The sequence below is a fragment of the Uranotaenia lowii genome, chromosome 2 (assembly GCF_029784155.1).
Source record: "Uranotaenia lowii strain MFRU-FL chromosome 2, ASM2978415v1, whole genome shotgun sequence".
Classification (NCBI taxonomy): domain Eukaryota; kingdom Metazoa; phylum Arthropoda; class Insecta; order Diptera; family Culicidae; genus Uranotaenia; species Uranotaenia lowii.
The window spans coordinates 239,719,353-239,740,743 of NC_073692.1; positions in this window are offsets into that span (position 1 = coordinate 239,719,353).

Consider the following 21,391-nt stretch of genomic DNA (forward strand, 5'->3'; position numbering starts at 1 on the left):
TGGGAATCAGAGTTAAAATATGAATTTAAAATGATCTGAATCTGACTTTTCAATTTTGGATGGCTATTTAGAAGCTTTAAATTTTTTAATTTTGTGTAAGAATTAAGTTTAAGAACTTCGAATTTGAATATAAAACAAAATTGCTCTTTTTACATATTCGGAAAACAACTATCAAAATATGCAAAAATGCAAATCATCTCGAAAAATACGATTTAAATTTGATATGAAATGCAAAACCAAATAAGAACCGAAATTTAAAAGCAGCTTTTCATTTCTAATTTCTTATGATTATTCAAACTGAAAATCAAGAATCCTGTGCTGGATACAGAATCCGAAACACAAAAATAGGAAAACTATTTTGTTTATGAAAATTATGGGATCAGGAATTTAATTCAAATCTTGAATTCCGATGAACAGCGATGAATAAATGAGAAAATTTTGAAAAAAAGATGGCCGAAAGATAAGTAGGCCGAAAACGTTCAGAACAGCATTTTTTTGTTCGTCTTACGCTCACCGAAAAACATCAATCAAAAATGATTATATAGAAAAATTGTAGCAGAATTTTGGACTTGGGATGGATTTTTGAGGTTTTGGCATTAGTTTTAGTCTAGATTGTTACTCTTGGTTAACCTTGCTCTATAATCATAATATTTTTTTATTTCTGAATTTGAAATTTTGAGTGTTAAGTTTTTTTTGGATCCTCATGGGGGGTTACCCCCAAACACCCCCTCCCCCTTCCAACGGCCATGGGTCATGACTATTTCACCACAATTTCTCTTAAAACTGGCGTCCGTATAGTAATTTCGACATTGCGGCACACATTCATGTAAATAAAATACTACTCATAGTATACGGAATTTATAACACGAATGATTTATTTTTGCCAAGTGTAGTTGAAAAAAGGTGTCGTTTTAAATTCCTGTTGATGTAATTTAGGTTTTTTTTTTTTATCCAAAAAGTGAAAAGAAATCAATTGTTTTGATACAATTTTACATTCCGTGATGCGAAGTTCAAGCGAGGCATAAATTTCTATCACAAACAGTGTAAAATTATATCTTTTTGATTGAAAATTTAATGAGAATTTGTAACTTTTGCTATTTTATATTAGAAACAGCTTAGTTTGAGGGTCGGATAAAAAGGAAAAACTGAAAGTTATTCGGTAATGAGTCGTTTTAATGAGGCAGTTTCATCTAAAGGAAGCCAGCGAAAATTGACGAATGAAGGTAAATGTGGTGAAATCCAATAAAGAATAGAAGGAGTTCAAACAGTTTTTATATCTAACGATTGATACAATCTTCCTTTAATAATCTGGTTACTATTAGAATAATCATTCGGGTGTCTCGGGAGAAAGATTAAAGGAACGGTCATTTTATGATACTGATTTATGCGGGTAATCATCAGTAACTCAGTCTATAGTTAAAATTATTGAAAATTGTTTTCCTCGTTTGAAAGCCTATAGATCTAGGGGGAATGGGGAGTGGGAGTTTGGTGGTGACTCATACGGCCATGTCAAAACAAACTCAACAAATTGATAAATTTCGTTCCACAGAAGAAAAAAATCATGTTACCTACCGATAAACATCCACCAAATTAAAAAAAAAACAAAGAAAGATGTTTTTTAGGCAGTTCACCGAGTCATAGCTGTAGATCCAAAATATGTTCGTGCATTCAGTAAACTCAATCATCACATAATTATAACTGTTGCGTTTGAATTTTTGATAAGAGTCAATTTTGACAAACACCATTTTTTAATGAAAACTCGTGTCGAAAAAAGACAGCGATACGCCCGAGGTGCTTCGAGAGGGCGATTGTCTCTCTCCAAAGTAAGATAGAAAGCAGAAACACGAAGCTCGATTAAACCATCCGTGGGATTCTGCGCTCCTGGGTTGAAATTTCACTAAAAATGTTCACTTTCGATCCACCATTTTTCACTCTCATTTTGTTTAACCCTGGCCAAGTTTAGATAATGGCGCTACTTGAGCTACTACTTTTCATACTGTCACCATCATCTCGCTGATTTCAATGGCCTACTAGATGATCTTAGGGAGCAAGCACTCACCTACCTAGCACACGGCACCCCACTCAGTGGCGTTTTTGTGATCCTAAATCCCGCCTACATGCCTTCACAAGTGCACAAGTGATGTTGATAATTTATTTTAGATGATTGTGTTCATGAGCGTCATACAATAATGTGCTAAAGAAGGTCTTTCTCCCGTCACCCGTCAGTGGCAAGAATAATAACGAGATATTTAAAACAAATAAAAATGTTGTTATTATTGCGTAGTCCAAAGTGACGAGGACGCATGAAAACAAACAAGTCATTCCGGCGATGCCATGCGATGGTTTTATCTTTTTACTGACATAAAAATCCATTTACCCAGTTACCAGGTTCAAACTTTCTACTTAATATAAATATATATTTAAGTCTCAGTGAGTCACTCAATCAAATCAAAATTCAGGAATTGTGATTGCCACAAGGGCCAAACTACAAAACATTGATCTTCATCAAACGTTTTGAGTTAATGAAAATTTTGATTAATACTTGTTATGTTATTTGGCACTATACTTGTTGATTGAATTGATAAGAACAGTAAGGTATATAGCAAACAAATTTAACATCGCGAACCACAAAAAAAAGTCATCGTCCATTCTCCCTGGCAAACGAGAAAGGGATTTCAAGCAAACAAGGAAACAAGGAACTTCCAAATATGGCGAAAGTTTCAAGCCCCGATGGAACAGGGGAGATGACTCGAAGAGCTCATCTTCAGTAAATTCAAATTGGGGGTAAATTTGTTTCGCTCGCTCACACGCTCGAACCGAACCGAACCGTGTTAGGCCTCTCTCACCATGACGTCCTGATCCGTTTAAATAAGCCAAACACAATAATAATAATGATAAATCATTTTTATTGTTGTTTAGTCATTATTTTTATTATTTTATTAATAGACCACTTGATAAGTGGTCTTAATTTGAAGGTAAACGCCACCCAACTGCCCATAAATTAATATCGAATTAAATCAAGCCAAAAGCCGCCGTTCGGCGTTAACAAGGTGAATTACAATTAAAAAATTTGAACCTAGTTTCAGTCCAGCCTGCGCTCTGGGTACAATTTAGACACAATTGAAGACTCAAAACGAGTTCGTTCACCACCACAACACTAGTACCACCACGAGTCGTCGTCGTCTCGTCGTTGATAGTTATCATCCTCAAAGAAGCGATTCGAACGGAGTGCTCTTCAGCCTCAGGGTGCTGCATACTCTTGAGAAACTGAAGTAACAAGTCATTCGACTGTATGGAGCTCACCACACAGGTCTTCTGGCTCACTCAAAAGTTCAACATGAGTTTGTGGACCAACAAAGGTAGCGGGTTAGGGAGGGGTATTGATATTTAAATAAGTACACTTACACATACAAGTATCATAGAAATAATGTTATTCATATAAACTGTGTTTATTGAGTTACCTGGCTCATTTGGAGGAAGGTTATTCGATCTTAAGCTGTATGACCTAAAAACGGTACGTCGAATAGAAACTTTGCCACTATTAAATCTTTCGAATCGAAAAAAATAGCGATTTAATTCGAATAAAATGCAGCTATTTCTATCTAACTTCTTTATTTACTAGTTTGTGTACATTCATCGATTTGGACCAGTTAATATTAAGTTGGGAAAAACCTATGAAATGGAAGCATGATTACAACGAAAATTTTGAATTTTTACTGTTTTGTCAGAAAATTTAAGTCGAAACTCAAAAGTCTGGAAATGTCTGGAAGAAATGATAAAAGCCTGGAAGTCTGGAAACCTAAGAAAAATGTCTGGCAAAAGTCCAAGAAGTCTGGAAGATCCAGAAAAAATCTGGAAGGTTGGCATCACTGGTTCCAGGGCGTTTATAACTAGTTTAAAAATCCCTGTTCTGTTCTTAACACCTGCTCTGACCTGATTCTTGTTCATAATTTCCTCTAATAATCGGCGCCTCTGAGCTTCTCAACTACTCAAACAACAACAACGAGCACAACAACGCCGATGAGAAGCCATCTTTCACCTCGGTTCGGGCTAAGGTTCCATGCCAGACGGTAGCATAATCATTTTGCCTCGGAAAACCTTGAACGAAAATCGCGCGAAACCACATCGCAGAAGAAAGAGAAGCGCAATCCACGAGCTCGAGGCCACTTCCCGTCTCCTCCTGCCCAAGCTGTTCGCCTATCAACTGCAATGGTCAATTTTCTTCATCATCACTATGATTATCATAATCATTAAACGAATACGGAGCACATGGTTCGTGACAAAGTGATTATTGGCATTTCCGCCGGTACCACACTGCTAATGACGTTTTGATGTCAGCAATATCATTTTTGGAAAAAGCCATCAGTCTCTGCTATCATCGCCTTTGCCAACGGACGCCAGTACAACAGCGAATGCAAAATCATCTAGCTATCATCCATCTATCGTGCTGCTCGTTTACCTTCTCTCTCTCTTATTCTCGCAATACCGAGTTCATCACCTTGTTTGCCTTCTCCGACAGCAAAAACAAAATCGATAGCGAAATCAGTGCTCTCCACAATTATGATCTTTTGTGCATCCAACAACGATGAAAATGCAGTTCAATACTCCGGAATGATCAAGCGGGAACTGTTGCTTGCCTTTCGGCCTTTTCATGATTGGGAAGAGGTGTCTCTAGTTAGCTTTTACGACGAAACGTTTCCTTCCTTGGTTTTGCCGGTCTTCGCAGGTGAGAAACATCTTTTCGAATCATGCTGTTCGGGTTCCGACGTTCTTTTTTTCGTGAAATTTTGCAGGTCGGTTTTGTCCTGAACACGGACGGATATGCGTGACTTCGCGGTACGCCCGTACAAGCGCGCTTGGTCGCCTGAAGGTGTATCATTTTTTTTTTAAATTTATTATCGGTGTATCAGTCTGATATAGCATATTTTTGGAGATTTTTGAAACTCCAAACCAGAGCATTATAAATTATCATTTAATGTTCTTTTTCCCTTCTTTTGATAAATTCGATAAATACCGTCAAATAAGCTAGAAGAATCTCATTTTAATATTAGTTGATACAGAAGAAGCTTTAAAAAATTCAAATAAATAAAAACTATAAGATGATACAAACTTTATACCTGCACGTTTATTATTCCAGAATTTACGGTAATACGAAAAAAATACTTTTTTATCTCGTACGGGATTTTCATACTCTGGGATGATTCATCTCTACCAAAAAAATTATACCTACTTATATTTATAACTCACAGGAACGGATCAACGTCTTTCGACTCTCATTCGGTCACCCCATTCTTCTGTTTTTCAACGGTTTCTTACGTCAACCCCAAAAAACACAAAATTTGGGAGAACAAGTTGTTTCGTTTCTACTCACTGCTGTGCTCCTGTTCTATTATCTTGAATTTTATACGACAGATTCTGTGAGAATCGGAATAACCGTAATAAAATTACGGAGTACCGGAGCCTCCTTGACCCCTTGTGATAGACAGGGACACCCAAAAGGATTCTGTTTCCAATTTGATGTACACCTACTTGCTAAATACAACCGTCATTCATCATCCCACTTTACCCGGCCGTCGTAAAACTAATTACTCGTGTTGTTGGTTTTCGTTTTACGGTTTCTTTCCATGCATTCGTTTCTTCCATTCATTGAACGCTGCAGGTTTCATTCATAAAACTTTCAACGTCGTCTCTTGATTTGTTGCGTCGTTTAGTTGTCAACTAACTGTCTCAGGATAGTATCGAAAGTTTGTTCGATAAGTTCTTTGTTCCCTTCCCTTCCATAGCCAGAGTAGGCGCTTAGCAAAATGATTAGTTGGGCACAACGTGTTTAACAAGTGTAAACCGCGTGGCACGGAACGCATTTTTACATCGCGCGACAGAAGAAAAAGTACTTCCGGGTAACAAGTACACACCGAAGCTACCAAAAGGTACATTAAGTAATACAATGTACAGTGTTGTAACAGGGCACCAGGAAAAAGTTCAATTACGCGGTATTTTTTCCTCCCCAATTGCTGCACTTCAGCTTGTAAGTACGCACAGAGCGGGAAGCAGAAAAAATGTACCACGACGCGACGCGTATACGTGTGTACCTTCTCTGCCCTCGCCAGGCCGTAGTAAAGTCGTTCCCTTCCCAACAGCTACAGCAGCAGAAGCGGCAGCTGCCATCATGGCCCACAGCATCGACCTCGTTACAGAGGGTAGAAGGCGAACGTACTCTTCAAAATGGGAAACGCCGTTCTCCCCACAGGAGGAGGCATCGACATCATAAGCACAAACAAACACAGCCTGCTGAGATAAGCAGACCGCGAGGAGAGGGATTTTTTTGCAGATGCGAGAAGAAAAACGCGACAGTACGTACCTATAGCGACAGGCGCGGTTTGTAAAAAAATTCAATATACCGCAGCCCTTCCACATCTCCAATCGTAGTAGAGGTTGAGGAAAACGACGTTTGCTTACAGATGAGATGATGTCTGAGAAAACAAAAAAAAATGAATAAATAAAGTATTCAGAGATATGTGATATTTCACTCGCCGCATAAGAAAAAAAGGGATTAAAGCAGCTCGAGGTGTAAAATGGAATAAACTCAGCATACAATTTTCTTTGTCTAGCTGCTTAGTAAACGAAATCAACTCTAGGAAGATGTTAACAGAACCAAACTTTTTTTTATTATCAACGAAGTAAGGATACAATAAACTTTCCATCACGATGGTATTATACAGTTTCAATGCATGTACTGATAGAAAGATTGTTCGACCATGACCTGCGACTTCCTATGACGAAATTTGATTTTCCACGTGATAATTCCTGCCAATATGGCATGGAAGACGAGAAAGTCATTTTGTATACTGTAAACACTATCTAAACTCCTCAAAATATTACCAAATTGTCTTATTTCAATTTCAGCATTTTTAGAGGCAGTTTAAGAATCCACCGAAAAAAAATCAGGAAAATGGAGAACTGAAAAACAGCAGTTAAAGAGATCTGAGTATATAGGGTAACGGACCTATTTTGGACCGCTTTGGGAAGTGACTATGTTATTTTCTGAAATAATTAAGTACATGTCACAATTTTTGACTGCTTTATCCGTTCATTATGAAGATCAAGGCTTTTTCTATCGATACATATCGTCGTTTGTTGCAAAGTAACATAATTTAAGCCTACAAACTCGTTTCTGCGATAGTAACTCTGGTCGGTATTTTGGACCACCAGGTTTCTTTTTTGGACCACCCGCTGGACCTATTTTGGACCACCCTTAAATTTAAGATTTTTTTTAATTTTGCTATTATTACGACAGCGATTGATGCTCAATTATTCTTATAATTCAGTTAATCTATTCCTTTCTTATTCTTGTAGTAAAGTTTTGTTTGTTGACGTTAATTCATTCATCTCGATGTAATTCGTTCTGCAGTGTTAAATACTAGCCAGTTGGCTTATCTTTAGGATCAATTTTTAGAACACAAATCTTCTTCAGGTGACCCAATAATTAGTGAAGAATGACTGACATCATTGGGCCTTATTCTGCGACGCGAATGAAGTGACTCGGAGTCACATTAGTCGTAGTCACGTGACTCTAGTCGGGGTATTCCGAGAGGCGACTCACTCACGGTGACTAGTTCATTGCCTCGGTGGCTTGATGTTCATTTTGATGTTCCAGAAGAATGAACCGGTTTCACCGGGTTCACCATGCCAACTGTCAAACATGTAAGAAACATTCAAAGAAGGTAGTGTGATATTCAATTTCTTGGATGACGTCACATTCATGGAGAGTTTGAAAATAAAACATTTAATTTTTATGTAACCAAACCAAATGAGGGCTTAAATATATAAAACCAATCTTTTTCAAATATGCTGAGCGGAATTCTAGTTCATGTTCAGAATTGGGATTTGCAATTTTATACGTGATAAAATTTCAGATTCAGATTGAAAATTTAGAATCAAAATGTTGAATAAAAAGAGAATTCATATTTTGAAGATCAAATTAAGATTGAAAACTGGAATCCAAAATTTCATCCTATTGTCAGATAAATTTTGTTTTCGTTAAAATGCAAGTTAATCCAAAATTAAGAACCTTTAAAAAACATATTTCAAATTTCAAATAAACATTCTTTGATAGATTCATTATTTAGATTTATAGGACTTGTGATATAGCTCAGTTGGCAAGTCAGTTGCTTCTTGAGCCGATGTCCGTGAGTTCGAGCCCAAGAGTAAACATCGAACACAGTTGTACCGGATGAGTTTTTCAACACCTGTCCGCCAACTGCAACGTTGATATAAAGTCGCGAAAGCCATAAAGATGGTAAAACGACTATAATCGAAACAAAAAAAAATAATTTTGATATAGATTTCAAATTCCATTTCAAACCAGGGTTTCAGATTTCAATTCACAAATATTTCAAATTCAGGTTTCAAAGTTCATATTTTTGTGTATTCGAAATCAAAAGTTCAGATTAATTTTCCACATGTAGATGAGTCTTTTGCTTTTTGGAAATAGAAAATTGAACGCCATTGTTAGTTTGAATAGAGGAACCGTTTTTTTCATGACGTGATTGTTTTATTAAAAAAAAATTGTTTTCAGTTGATATCTATAAAATCTGCTATTTGTGCAAAATTTAAGTTAAGTTTTCATGAAATCAGGATAAAGATATGCAGAATCGTTTGGCATTATTAACACAAATTTGATCATTATTTATTAAAGAACCTTTAACAATTGTCATTCGGGTCAAAACACTAATTTGATGATTTTTGCACTTATATTTCAAACTAAGATTTCAGATTTACTTTCATATAATTCGGATTCAGATATTCAAAGTTTATATACTTTACTTGCATTTAAGATGGAAAAGTTCAATTAAAGTAGTTTCATTTAAATAAGACATCGTTTCCTTCAAACCGATCCTTATTTAGAACCATAAAACTTAATGGAGAAATAAATAAATAAATATAAAATAACACCTGTTTGTTTTTATTTTCTAATATTCTCTTTTAAACTCTGAATGAGCCAATGATTGATGTACAATTATTTTAAGTTAAGGTTATTTCCCTGAAAATAATCTTAAATTCAGTGACCAAGATATGTTTATCATAAGCTTTGAATTCATTATATTATTAAAATATATAAGCACAGCGAGAACACAATCTGTTGAAAAACAAAAACTGAACATGGTTTTCTTCAATAATTTTTAAGTAGGATTTGGATTTTAATAAAAAGTTCAAATATTTATTTAACACTTGTATAAATTTGTTTTTCTTTCTAATTATAGTCAAACAAATCAAATCCAGTTATAAATCTGTTGCTTGAATAAATTCGGTTTATTTTGTTATTACTTTAAAAAGTTATTAAAATGTGCATGAATCCATATGCAAAAACAAATATTGCGTACCTGAAAAATCTTATAATTTTCTTGGATTGACATTTCGTTGAAGTTCATCCGAAATGACTTTTGCCCTATGTACGTATATAATCAGGTAATGCAAATCAGATTTTTTTCATGCACAAGTTTGCACACTGGCTCTAAAATTTTAAGTTTTAACACATTTCGATTTGTTTGCTAAGTATTTTATTTTGTGTTTGCATCTAATTGAGGTACTCTAATCAGTATGAAAAGCTGATTTTTAAGTCTGTTGAGTTTCCTTCTGAATTTGCACACAATTATGCTTCACCTTCTATGATATTTCAATGTTTTTTGCCGCTGTGTTCATTCGCTAGCTACAAGATGATTCATCTTGTAGCTTGCGGATGAATACAAAGTTAAAAATTGTTACCAAAAGTAAACATTAAACGCTGCGAATAGGTAATTTCTATTGAATCGAATTCAATTTTTAATATTAACATGTTCAATTTATTTCAGATAAATTTTCTCCCTCAGTTACTGCGCCAGGGAAGGATGCAGACGTACATGGCCTTGACGACGGAAACGGTCACCACAGCTCCGAATCTTCCAACTAGGCCAAACGCAGAAAATTCCCAGGAGCTGCTGGACAACAGAACAAAAGTGGAAAACCAGAATGGAACCAGCTCGTTCGGAGCACCAGCAGGCAGAAGCAAACTCTTCCGGCTCAAAAATTTATAGAGGAATGGTGTTGGTACTAGGGCATATAGGAGGACACGAGCATAAACCCCTCATAAAGTGCCTTGTAAAATGGAAAGTTTTGTGGTTCTCAATGAAGTAGGAAGCAAATAAAAAAAATTCTAAAATCTGATTCCGAAATTTTTTTTTTAATAAATTGCTGTATGTGTGCGTGAAGAAATTGGGTTTCTGATCCAAATTTCAGAATTAAAATGTATTTCAAGCCAAAAATCGTGATATTATCCTAAATTTACAAAATTTTGAATTAAATATCTAAATTCTGAACAGCAAAACTGAGAATGTTTGTGTGCATAAAAGAGTTTTGTTTTTAAAATGCTTATAAAGCAAAAAAAAATTTTACTATAATTAGACCGAATTTCTAAGAAAACCTTCGCTGTATTATTTTTTAACATTTTTCATCTTATAAAGATACGTTTTGAATTTCAGTCGTGAATTTTTATTGAAATTGTGTCATATTTAGATAATCGAATTTTTTTTCCTACCGAGTCACTTGCGAAATAGGTTACGACTTCAAAAGTCACTTGGCACCGACTTGAGTCACGCCATTCGCCTCTGAGAATACCGTGACAGTAAAAAATGTTCATTCAAGTCACCTAAAGTTCATTCAAGTCACGGCATTCGCCTGCTAGAATACGGTGACTATAAAAAACTATGTCACTTCACGTCACTCGCCTCGCAGAATAAGCCCCATTAACTCCGCGACATAAATTGATGCCTTTTGACTTTCAAAACCTTAGTTCATTTGATTTGGCTTCAGTTCTGTAGAAGGCATAAATTCAAGAAAGATAAAAATGTGCGACAATTATGCGATCTTTTTAACCATCTAAATAAAAGCCAGATGTTTTCTCCCAACCCATCCTTGAAACGGGGTTTACATTTCGTCTTTTCTACCTTACCAAGTATATTTTTTTCTCGATAATCAACCCTGTCTGGGTGCTACTTTTAGACCAAACTGTCAATAATTTTTCATGAAGCATAAAATAATCTATATATATAAAAAGCAATTTCTGTATGTTTGTTTGTTTGTTTGTTTGTTTGTTTGTTTGTCCTCTATAGACTCAGCCGTCTTAAGGGCTAGAGAGCTGAAATTTGGCATGGATGCTCATTAGGACCAGGAAGGATGAAAAATGTGTTTATATTTTCGGATGACCCCTTCTGAAGGGGGTCGTCCATACAAGACAAATATTGTTTTCGCGATATTGACGTTAGTTTTCGTCGGATCGTGTTGAAAATTTGCACATGAGTGTTTTAAAAGACGGGCAATCGATTTCAGGTGTCAAATTATGTGTAAAGGGTCAGCCAAAAGGGTCGTCCATATTAACTGTTCGCTGTTTTTGTGATATTGACGTTATTATACATCGTATTCAGATGAAAATTGGTACACGATAGTTTTGAGTGATGTGCAATCGATTTGAGGTATCAAATTCAGTGTAAGGGGCCGGCAGAAGGGGCCGGCAGAAGGGGTCGTCCATATAAAATTTTCAGTATCTTAGTGATATTGACGTTTTTATACATCGGATTGGGGTGAAAATTTGCACATAGAAGTTATTAGGGACAAACAACTGATTTCACTTATCCAAACTAAAAATAGGGGTTGGCCAAAGGGGTCGTCCATATTGACTATTCACTGTTGATGTGATATTGTCGTTATTATACATCGGATTCTGACGAAAATTGGTACAAGAGAGTTTTGAGAGATGAGCAATGGATTTCAGGTATTAAATTCAGTGTAAGGGGCCGACAAAGGGGGTCGTCCATATAAACCTTTCAATATTTTTGCAATATCGTCGTTATTTTACATCGGATTGGGATGAAAATTTGCACACGGTAGTTTTCAGGGACGAGCAACCGATTTCAGATGTCAAATATTTTGCCAGGGGTCGACGAAAGGGGTCGTCCATATAAATTAATTTTTATATGTTCTTAGCAATATTGACGTTATTATACAATGGATTGCTTTGAAAATTTGCACACAGGAGTTTTGAGGGAAGTGCAATCGATTTCAGTCATCAAAGAAAGGGGTTTAGCTTTGTGGCAATAATTGCGTTCTTATGCAATGATCGAGTCGAAATTTATACACGTGGTTTTTTGGCATGGTCAAAGGATTTCTGATTTCAAGTTTAGTAGCAGACGATAGACAAAGTGATCGACCAATATTTTTGCAATTATTACTTAACAATAAATTCAGAAGTGCATCTGAAAAATGCTTAGCAATTGGCTTTCATACAAACTGTTCATGACATATTAGAAGTTGAAAGCGAAACGGAGTTCGTATGGGATCAGCTAGTGACTTAATAAAAAATTGGTGCATGTCTAGTTTTTTCATGTTTTCAAGCTTCTTTAAGCTATAGCTATTGACTTTTGACTTTAGGCTCGTTACTTTTGACGTCTGCTTATCAAACAGTTGCTTTTAATGTAGATTGTAAGATTAACGTGGTTTGAAGCGTGCACAAAAAGTAAGTTAAAACAATGATTGGCTTGGTTTTATGCCGATTAAATTGAACCCCGTCTAATGGTAGGTTTGAGCTTTGGCGAGTTGATTAAATTAAATAAAGCCAAAACTCTAAACTTAATTTATAATAAGCAATTGAAAAAGTGTGCATAATTCTTTTCATATCACCGTACAACGTTTTATTAAGTTCATGAACATTTAACAGCAATTAAATATTCAGGTTATGTTGAGTGGTCCAAAATAAGTCCCTAAGGAATTTAGTTGGACCTATTTTCGACATGAGTTAAATTTCGATTAAAACAAGTTTTTTTGGTTCTTCGAGCTTGCAAACTAGTTATCAAATGTTTTATCATAGCTGTGAACATGTTTGTAGTTGTTAAATTCACCACAGCTATGCAGAAAACCTCTTGAAAGTTGACTCCAGTAATGGCACGTCCTCCTGAAATGAGCTTGATTTGGCCCAACTGTGAAAAATCAAAACTTTATTCTCAATTTTGTATCTCTAACCAGCTTATTTAAATGGAATCTTAGATATGATTAGAATTATAAGAAGAAGCTTTAACTATATTTGTTAAAATTTTCATGTTTCTAATGATGTATGAGAGAAATATTAGAAAAAATGCGGCAAGGTGGTCCAAAATATGTACTCGGTCCAAAATAAGTCCGTTACCCTACTCTATCTATCTACAGAAACCTTAATTATTAGGCATCGCGATACTCACATGTATTCGAAAATACCAAAAGTGATAAGGGTACAAACACCCAACCGGCTGGTGCAATAATCTTCACGGTTTTGGTTTTGGTTTAAAGATGTGTTTATAATCTGATCCGCTTGTTGGCTAAAAATTCGTCTGGAGATCAACGTTGGCATTTTTAAAAGTGGAACCGTAATCCGGAGTTAGATTGATTACTTTTTTTTCAATAGTTTCCGTTTATTTTTTTTCTGTTAAGGGAATGTGGCATGTTTCATATTTTTAAAACCAGTTGTGGTATTTCCGGAAATTTCAATAATTGCAAGCATGAACCGATTATATCAACCTGGCTATCTTTGTATGCTGAGCTAAAGAGGAATTTTTTTTTCAAGTAATTTCTCTCGCATTCCCGGTGAACAATGCTGAATTGTTAAATTATCCTGAACTCACGACTTTCCACTTCCGATTTACAAAAATTACATTTATTCGTTTGTTCAAAACAACTACACCCATAGAAGAGGTTGCAAAAATCCAATGCCTATTTAGCACATCTCTGTGCCGATAATGCGCTGAAATGTGCACTGTGCCGAAGATGATATGTTTGAAAAACCGTAACTGGCATAAGGACTCGGCTCCCAACTAAAATGATGCATGACCACTACATTCAAGCAAAACAAGAAAAACATTTTATGGGATTTCGTTCCCATTGGATAATTCATCCCAGAAACAAGAAAATAAAAATATAAACCACAGCGCCCGTAGGGAAAATCGAACTCAAATCATCAACCATATGGTCTTGCCAGACCGACATCTTAACCAGTGTACCTACTGTTTGAGCTTCATGCAGGGAGAGGGATATTTGTCATAGGCATTCTGCCACCGATCAATCACAAAAGAAACGCACGACAGTGGCTTCCCGGCGTTTGGCCTCCTTTCAATGCATTCCTTTGTCTTAAGATGGAAACGGGAAAGGGAACGGGAGTGAAGGAACGGGAAACCCATTGAATGAGAACTGTGCTTTGCTTAGGCTGATGTCATGCTGAAGCAACTAGCAACGCAACGCAACGCAACGTTCCAATAAGATTGCGTTGCAACGCATTGGTATGTCATGCTGGCGCGACCTGTGACTTTGAAATTCCCTACAAATCATCACTTCTCTACATCTGATAATGCTTTGAATCGTCTCCTTTCTTTCGGGAGCCATCAAAAACTCATCAAATCACGACCCGGATTGCAAGAATGCCAAAATTTGAACCGACAAAATTCCTTGTTTTTTTTGCCGGAACTAAGAATTCATGAAAATTTTCTAACCAATTAAGATATTTTTTAGTTTATTATCACAAGTTCGGACAGATCTTCGTACTATTGTGCTTAAAACCCGGAACCACTGCTTCAAATCGAGAAAAAACAATATTCCTATTGGATTTCATACTAGTCGCGCTACAAAACACATTGGCATCAGATTGGTCGCGCTATACAAAGCGACCAGTATGACAGGTCTGCGCGATTTCCATGGAGATCAAATGAGAGCTGGTTAGTCGTGTGAACGTTGCGTTGTAGGTCGCGTTGCTAGTTGCTTCAGCATGACATCAGCCTTACTGCCTGCTATTACATACACACGCTACATATACACAGCTGCTAAAGCCGGGCAGCTTGGCCGGTGCTTGTTTGCCGGTGAATTGAAGGAATATATTCTTGTTGCTTTTGCTACATACACACGCACAGCTTAGCCGTGGTTGTTTGCCGGCGAATTGAATTGAAGGAATGTTTTTTTTTTGCTTTTACTGCATACACACGCACAGCTCGGCCGTGGTTGTTTGCTGGTGGATTGAAGGGATTGAATCAGAAGGATGTTTTTGTTGTTGCTTTTGCTACATTCACACGCACAGTGCTCGGTTCGCTGGCTGCCTGGTGTTGGCCGGTATTTATTTCCATCCTTCTTCGTCTTGTGAATGTGATGCGATAGGGAGGGACGTGAAAGCGTTTTTATTTTGTTTCTTTCAGACATACGCAATTCGGTTAACTTAGGAGATTAATGCCGGTGGGAGCAAATCGAATCAGCACCGATCGCGTTATCTTCTTGTACCAATGATGCTATGTAATTGACTACACGCCATTGGCACAGAGGCTGAATTTTGGGTGTAGTAAGGAATTTTGATAGTGGTATTTTTCCACCATCTTGTCCCGTTTGAAGAAACAGTTTACAAAATTCGCGTTATTCGTAGAATTCATGACTCATCAAGCTTTGCGATAGCTACCTTAAATTGACCCTTTTATCCTCAGTAACATTCGAACCATCAAATGAATAGAATACATCCTGGAGTTCAACTTCTCCTTTGGCTAGCAAAATATTTCTCAACCTGATTGATTTTTTTTCTCCTGCAGTTGCTACAATAATTTTGAAGTTACGTTGCCATTCATGCCTTTCTGTCCGAATCTGTGTTGGATGTAGATGATAGAATTTAAAAGGACGTAGTGTTCTTCGTGTGGTGATGTAGGGCAAGACGCTCAACCGGTAACAAGCTTCCATTTGAAGGCTGAAATTATAAAACTTTTAGTAACAGATAATGTCATGTTAACGTATTTTATGTTTATCAGAGTGAAAGAAAAAATTGTGGAAAGAAAATTTGTATAATTTTCAGTATTCAGGCTCGAAGTCAACGTTTTTCCGACTCGAAGCCAACGGTATTTCAAGCTCGAGGCCAACCATTTTTCAAGCTCAAAGCCAATCGTTTTTCGGCTCGAAGCCAACGGTATTTCAAGCTCGAAGCCAACCGTTTTTTAAGCTCGAAGCCAAAGTAAATTTTTTTTAGCCACTGGACTCAAAATGGATGATTTTTAGGCAATCTATAAAACAGTGCGATTGTTTTATGAAATTGATCCAAAAACTGATAAGGAAAAAAAATGACTTACTTGTAAAAGAAATGAATTCTGATATTTTATGATCTTCAATTGTACTTAACTCCTTGGAAAATAAACTTAACCTTATTCTTTTCACTCGTCGCCAGTTGTGGTATTTACGGAGTTTCAATTGCTCAATAAAACACGTCTTTACAGTTAAACGTACAATCCAAGAATATATTTTCACTACAAGCCTATTATAATACAAAACAACTGCTGATCATGCTGACTTAGTGATCACACACGCTCTTTTTTTTAAACTCAAAATTAAGTACACCCAAAATTCAGCCTCTGTGCCAATGGCGTGTAGTCAATTACATAGCATCATTGGTACAAGAAGATAACGCGACCGGTGCTGATTCGATTTGCTCCCACCGGCATTAACCTCCCAAGTCAACCGAATTGCGTATGTCTGAAAGAAACAAAATAAAAACGATTTCACGTCCCTCCCTATCGCATCATAAGACGAAGAAGGATGGAAACAAATACCGGCCAACACCAGGCAGCCAGCGAACCGAGCACTGTGCGTGTGAATGTAGCAAAAGCAACAACAAAAACATCCTTCTAATTCAATCCCTTCAGTCCACCGGCAAACAACCACGGCCAAGCTGTGCGTGTGTATGCAGTAAAAGCAACAAAAAAAAACATTGCTTCAATTCAATCAACCGGCAAACAACCACGGCTAAGCTGTGCGTTTATATGTAGCAAAAGCAACAACAAAAACATTCCTTCAATTTACCGGCAAAGCTGCCCGGCTTTAGCAGCTGTGTATATGTAGCGTGTGTATGTAATAGCAGGCAGTAAGCAAAGCACAGTTCTCATTCAATGGGGTTTCCTTTGCCTTCACTCCCGTTCCCTTTCCCGTTTCCATCGCAAGACAAAGGACTACCTTGAAAGGCGGCCAAACGCCGGGAAGCCACCGCCGTGCGTTTTTTTGTGATTGTTCGGCGGCAGAATGCCTATGACAAATATCCCTCGTCCTGTATGAAGCTTAAATAGTACACTGGTTAGGATGTCGGACTGACTAGACCAGTGGTTTTCAAAGTGGTCCCTACCGCCCCCTTGGGGGCGCTGAGACCTTCCAGGGGGGCGGTGAGCTCAATGTTGAAATTTGGGGGGCGTTGGAAAGGCTCAGGGGGGCGGTGAGGTGGTAATCCACATTTTCACAAATCACGAAACAACATAAATTTGGAATAACACCAAGTAAGTTCGATGAAATAATGGAATTACGTTACAAAACTAGACATCAAGTTGAAGACTAAAATACTTAAATGTTTCTAAAAGATTTTTTTTTTAAATTGTCACTGATTTTGTATACGCTCTACATGTTGATCTTGTTTGGTAAGAATATTTTGGGTTATACTAAAACAAGAATAATATAAGATGGCAATGCTTGATAATCTTTAAAACGTATTGTCTCTAAAAATCTGCTAAACAGAAAATACCTTTGAAAAAATCTGTATTCAAAGGCGTTATCTGTGATTTAGTGATGGATTTGTTTTAAAGAAATTGTGTAAGAATTATTTTAGATTAGAGAATTTTTATTTCAAGTTCTTATTTGTTCATCTCGATTTCAATCGATGCAAAAAACCAATTGTGCCATTTGCCATGGATAAACTTTTAATCTTTTCGGTGATCACGAACATTGCCTGGATTTTGTTATTAAAATCTTATTTAAACTTTAAGACCCGTGAATGCTGCATAACTTTGAACAGGACTCATATTCAGATATATAGAAGTAATTCTATTCTCACGTTATCACCGGCTTAACAGTATTTGTATACAATAATGCAATTTAGTTTTCAACACTAATACAAATTAATTGTTTACCAAAACTTAAGATATATGATTTGATATCAAACTTATTAATCAGTTTAAGTAAGTGTCCAGGAAACTTTACATAGAATTAAGTGTTTACTGGAGGTTGGAAGCAATATGAGGCCCTTGGAACCAAATGGGTAGCCAGATTGCCCGGATATTTATTGAAAAATCGTCAAAAGTCCGGTCCGGCCCGGTTGCCCGAAATTCACTTCATTTGCCAAAACAAACTAAATAAATCAAATTGTGTTTTTAAAATTTTTATTTATGTTTCCAAAAAGATTTTTTTTGAGCTAATTTAAAGGAAATAATCATGAAACATTCTTTTGAATGCCTGTATAAAATCTGCTGATAAGTTATGATGAAAATTTTTTTTCAAGTTTTTTTTCTTGATTTTTTTGAAGAAATTCCTGGATTTTGATAAAATTTGCCTGGATTTATCCGGGTTTTTTTTTCACAATTTTGAAATCAAATGCTCGGATTTTGCCAGGTTTTTAGATAAAATATCTCGGATTTGTATATAAACCCCTTCCTTTTCCATTATTTAAAGATTTTTTTTTTAACTGTTGAGTCGCCGCGACTATTACGGCCCCCATCCCTACTAACCAGGGAAACAAATACCCTCGGCGCATTTAAACTTTATAAAAGTAAAAGGCCTTTAATAAACTAGTTGTAAATAAAAAAAAAAATCTCGGATTTGTCCGGCTCGGGTACGTGCTGGGAAAATTCTGACAACCTAAGTATAAGTGAATAAAAGAAAAATTCGAGAAAACACGCTTTTAATTTGTTATGTTTGGAAATTTTCCATATATTTAAAAAAAAAGTTATTTTCTTTCGAATAAAACATTGCATACTGTTCTAAAATTCTAATAATCTGAAAAATCATGAAATATAGTTTGAAATATAAGAATCGATTGACTTTTTAAAATCAAAATCGACCATTTTCACACTTAAGATACCCTTTTGGCTCTGAAGGCCTCATATAAATTAAAATGAACTTTGAGTTAAGCCTTACAACAACATCAAGTTATAAGCTAATGGCTTTTTAACAATCCAATTTTAATTTTTGAATAGATTTTCTGTAAATTAGCTCAGGGGGGCGTTGAGCTCGAAAATTTGGCAAAAGGGGGCGGTGAGTGAAAAAAGTTTGAAAACCACTGGACTAGACGATCTAGTTGGTGATTTGAGTTCGACTCTCCCTACGGGCGTTGTATTTTATATTTTTACTAGCTGACCCGGTGTGCTTTGCTACACCTTTCAAAATCGAATGATATTTTCAGAATTTAATAAAATTTTTATTGTTTTGTTGGCATTATTCATAAGCATTATCATAAGCAACTGTTATAAAATGAGAGCTGCAGCTGGAGTTTCAAATTGCAACACAAAAATAACTTAAACTAATATTCTGAATCTGGATCTATAAATTTGTGTTAAGGATCTGATAATTTTAATCTGTTTCTTTAAGCTTCGCGACCTTAAAAAAGGAGGGTCTCAAATTAATCGTACGCAAACAATCTAACTTATAAAATACGGTTGTTTTTGCTTGATATGTTCTGGATTTATGCTGAAAAACTGAAAAGAGAGCCCCTCCCCTGTCCTTACCTTCACCCCCTGCTGAATGGAGGTCGTGATTTTTAATAATCATACCAATTATTTCCGTTCCCAAAAATCCTCTTATATCAAATATAGTTCCATTGGTTGATAAGTTTTCAAGCTTTACAACAAAATTTATATGGACCCTCCTCCTTTCTTCCCCTATCTACACTGTAAAGCGTAAGGATCTATAACAATCGTAGAAAGATATCTCGTAACCAAGTACCTTTCCATGCCATATTTGTTTCCATTTGTAGGCTTCGTTAGCATAAATTGAGAACTTATGCTAACAACATTGTATTGGACTCACCTCCCTCTACCTATTCACTGAAATGAGGATGTACCTATTCACTGAAATGAGGATGTTGAGTCAGATAATCATAGAATCATACCAAAATGATTTTCCATGTTAAGTTTTGTCCATTTCTCGGATTTTGTAAAAAAAAAGTTAAATGTAAGCCTCCTCTTCCCTTTCTATATTCCCAATTCTATCGTTCTATTGCAAGAAAGGAATTATTTCACATAGAAAAAGTATTTTTCGTACGCAAATACCATTTGATGCCAAATTTGGTTTCATTTGCTCGATAAATTCTCGAGTTATGCAAAAAAATTGTATGGAAGCCCCCCTTTCCCTCTTAATATCTTTCCGCTGAAAAAAAGGTGGGGCTTCAATTTATGATAGAAACATTTCTCGAATCCAAATACCCTCATATGCCAAATATGGTTCAATTTGCTCGATCAACTCTCCAGTTATACTGAAAATTGTAAGGGAGACCTTTCCTTCCCCTTTTCATCCACCTCTTTGAAGGAGTGAAGGATACCAAATATTCATAGAAGCATTTCTCGTCCCCAAATATCGTTCCATGCCGAATTTAGTTCCATTTGCTTTTGTAGTTTTTGAGTTATGATGTAAAAATTGTATGAAACTCCCCTCCCTCTTTCCTTTCTCCCCACTGGAAGAAGGAAGGATTCTCAAACAATCATTAGAACATGTCACGTTCCCAAACACCCGCCCATGCCAAATTTGGTTCTGTTTGCTTAATTAGTTTTTGAGTTGTGTAAAAGATTATAAAATAGGTCCCTCTCCCCTTTATTTCTCCCTACTGGAAAGAGGGATGGGTCTCAAATAATTATATACATATTTTTCGTATCCAAATACCCTCCCATGCCAAATTTGGTTCCATTTGCTTTATTAGTTTTTTAAGTTATGTAAAAAAATATGAAAGAGGCCCCCTCCCAGTTTCTACAAAAAAGGGGGAGGGGTCTCAAATAATTATTGGAAGATTTTTCGTATCCCAATACCTTCCCGTGCCAAATTTGGTTCCAATATCTTGATTAGTTTTCGAGTTATGTTAAAAATTGTAAGGTAGCCCCCTCCCCCCTTCCTATCACTCCGCTGAGAGAAGGGAGGGGTACCTAATATTCATAGGAATATTCTTTGTATCCAAATACCACCCATGCCAATTTTGATACCATTTGCTTGATGCGTGCTCGAGTTATGCAAAAAATTGTCTTTTGTTTGGGAGGCCCCTCCCTCCCTTATTGAGAGAGGGAGGGGTCTCAAACCATAATAGGAACCTTCCCCAGCCTCCAATACCCCTACCTGCCAAGTTTCACGCAAATCGGTTCAGTAGTTTCCGAGTCTATAGGGAACAGACAGACAGACAGACAGACAGAAATTAATTTATATATATATAGATTTTCTTGTTTCTGGGATGAATTATCCAATAGGAAGGAAATCCCATGAAATGTTTTTCTTGTTTCGCTTCAATGTAGTGGTCATGCATAATTTTAGTTGAGAGCCGAGTCCTTATGCCAGTTACGGTTTTTCAAACATATCATCTTCG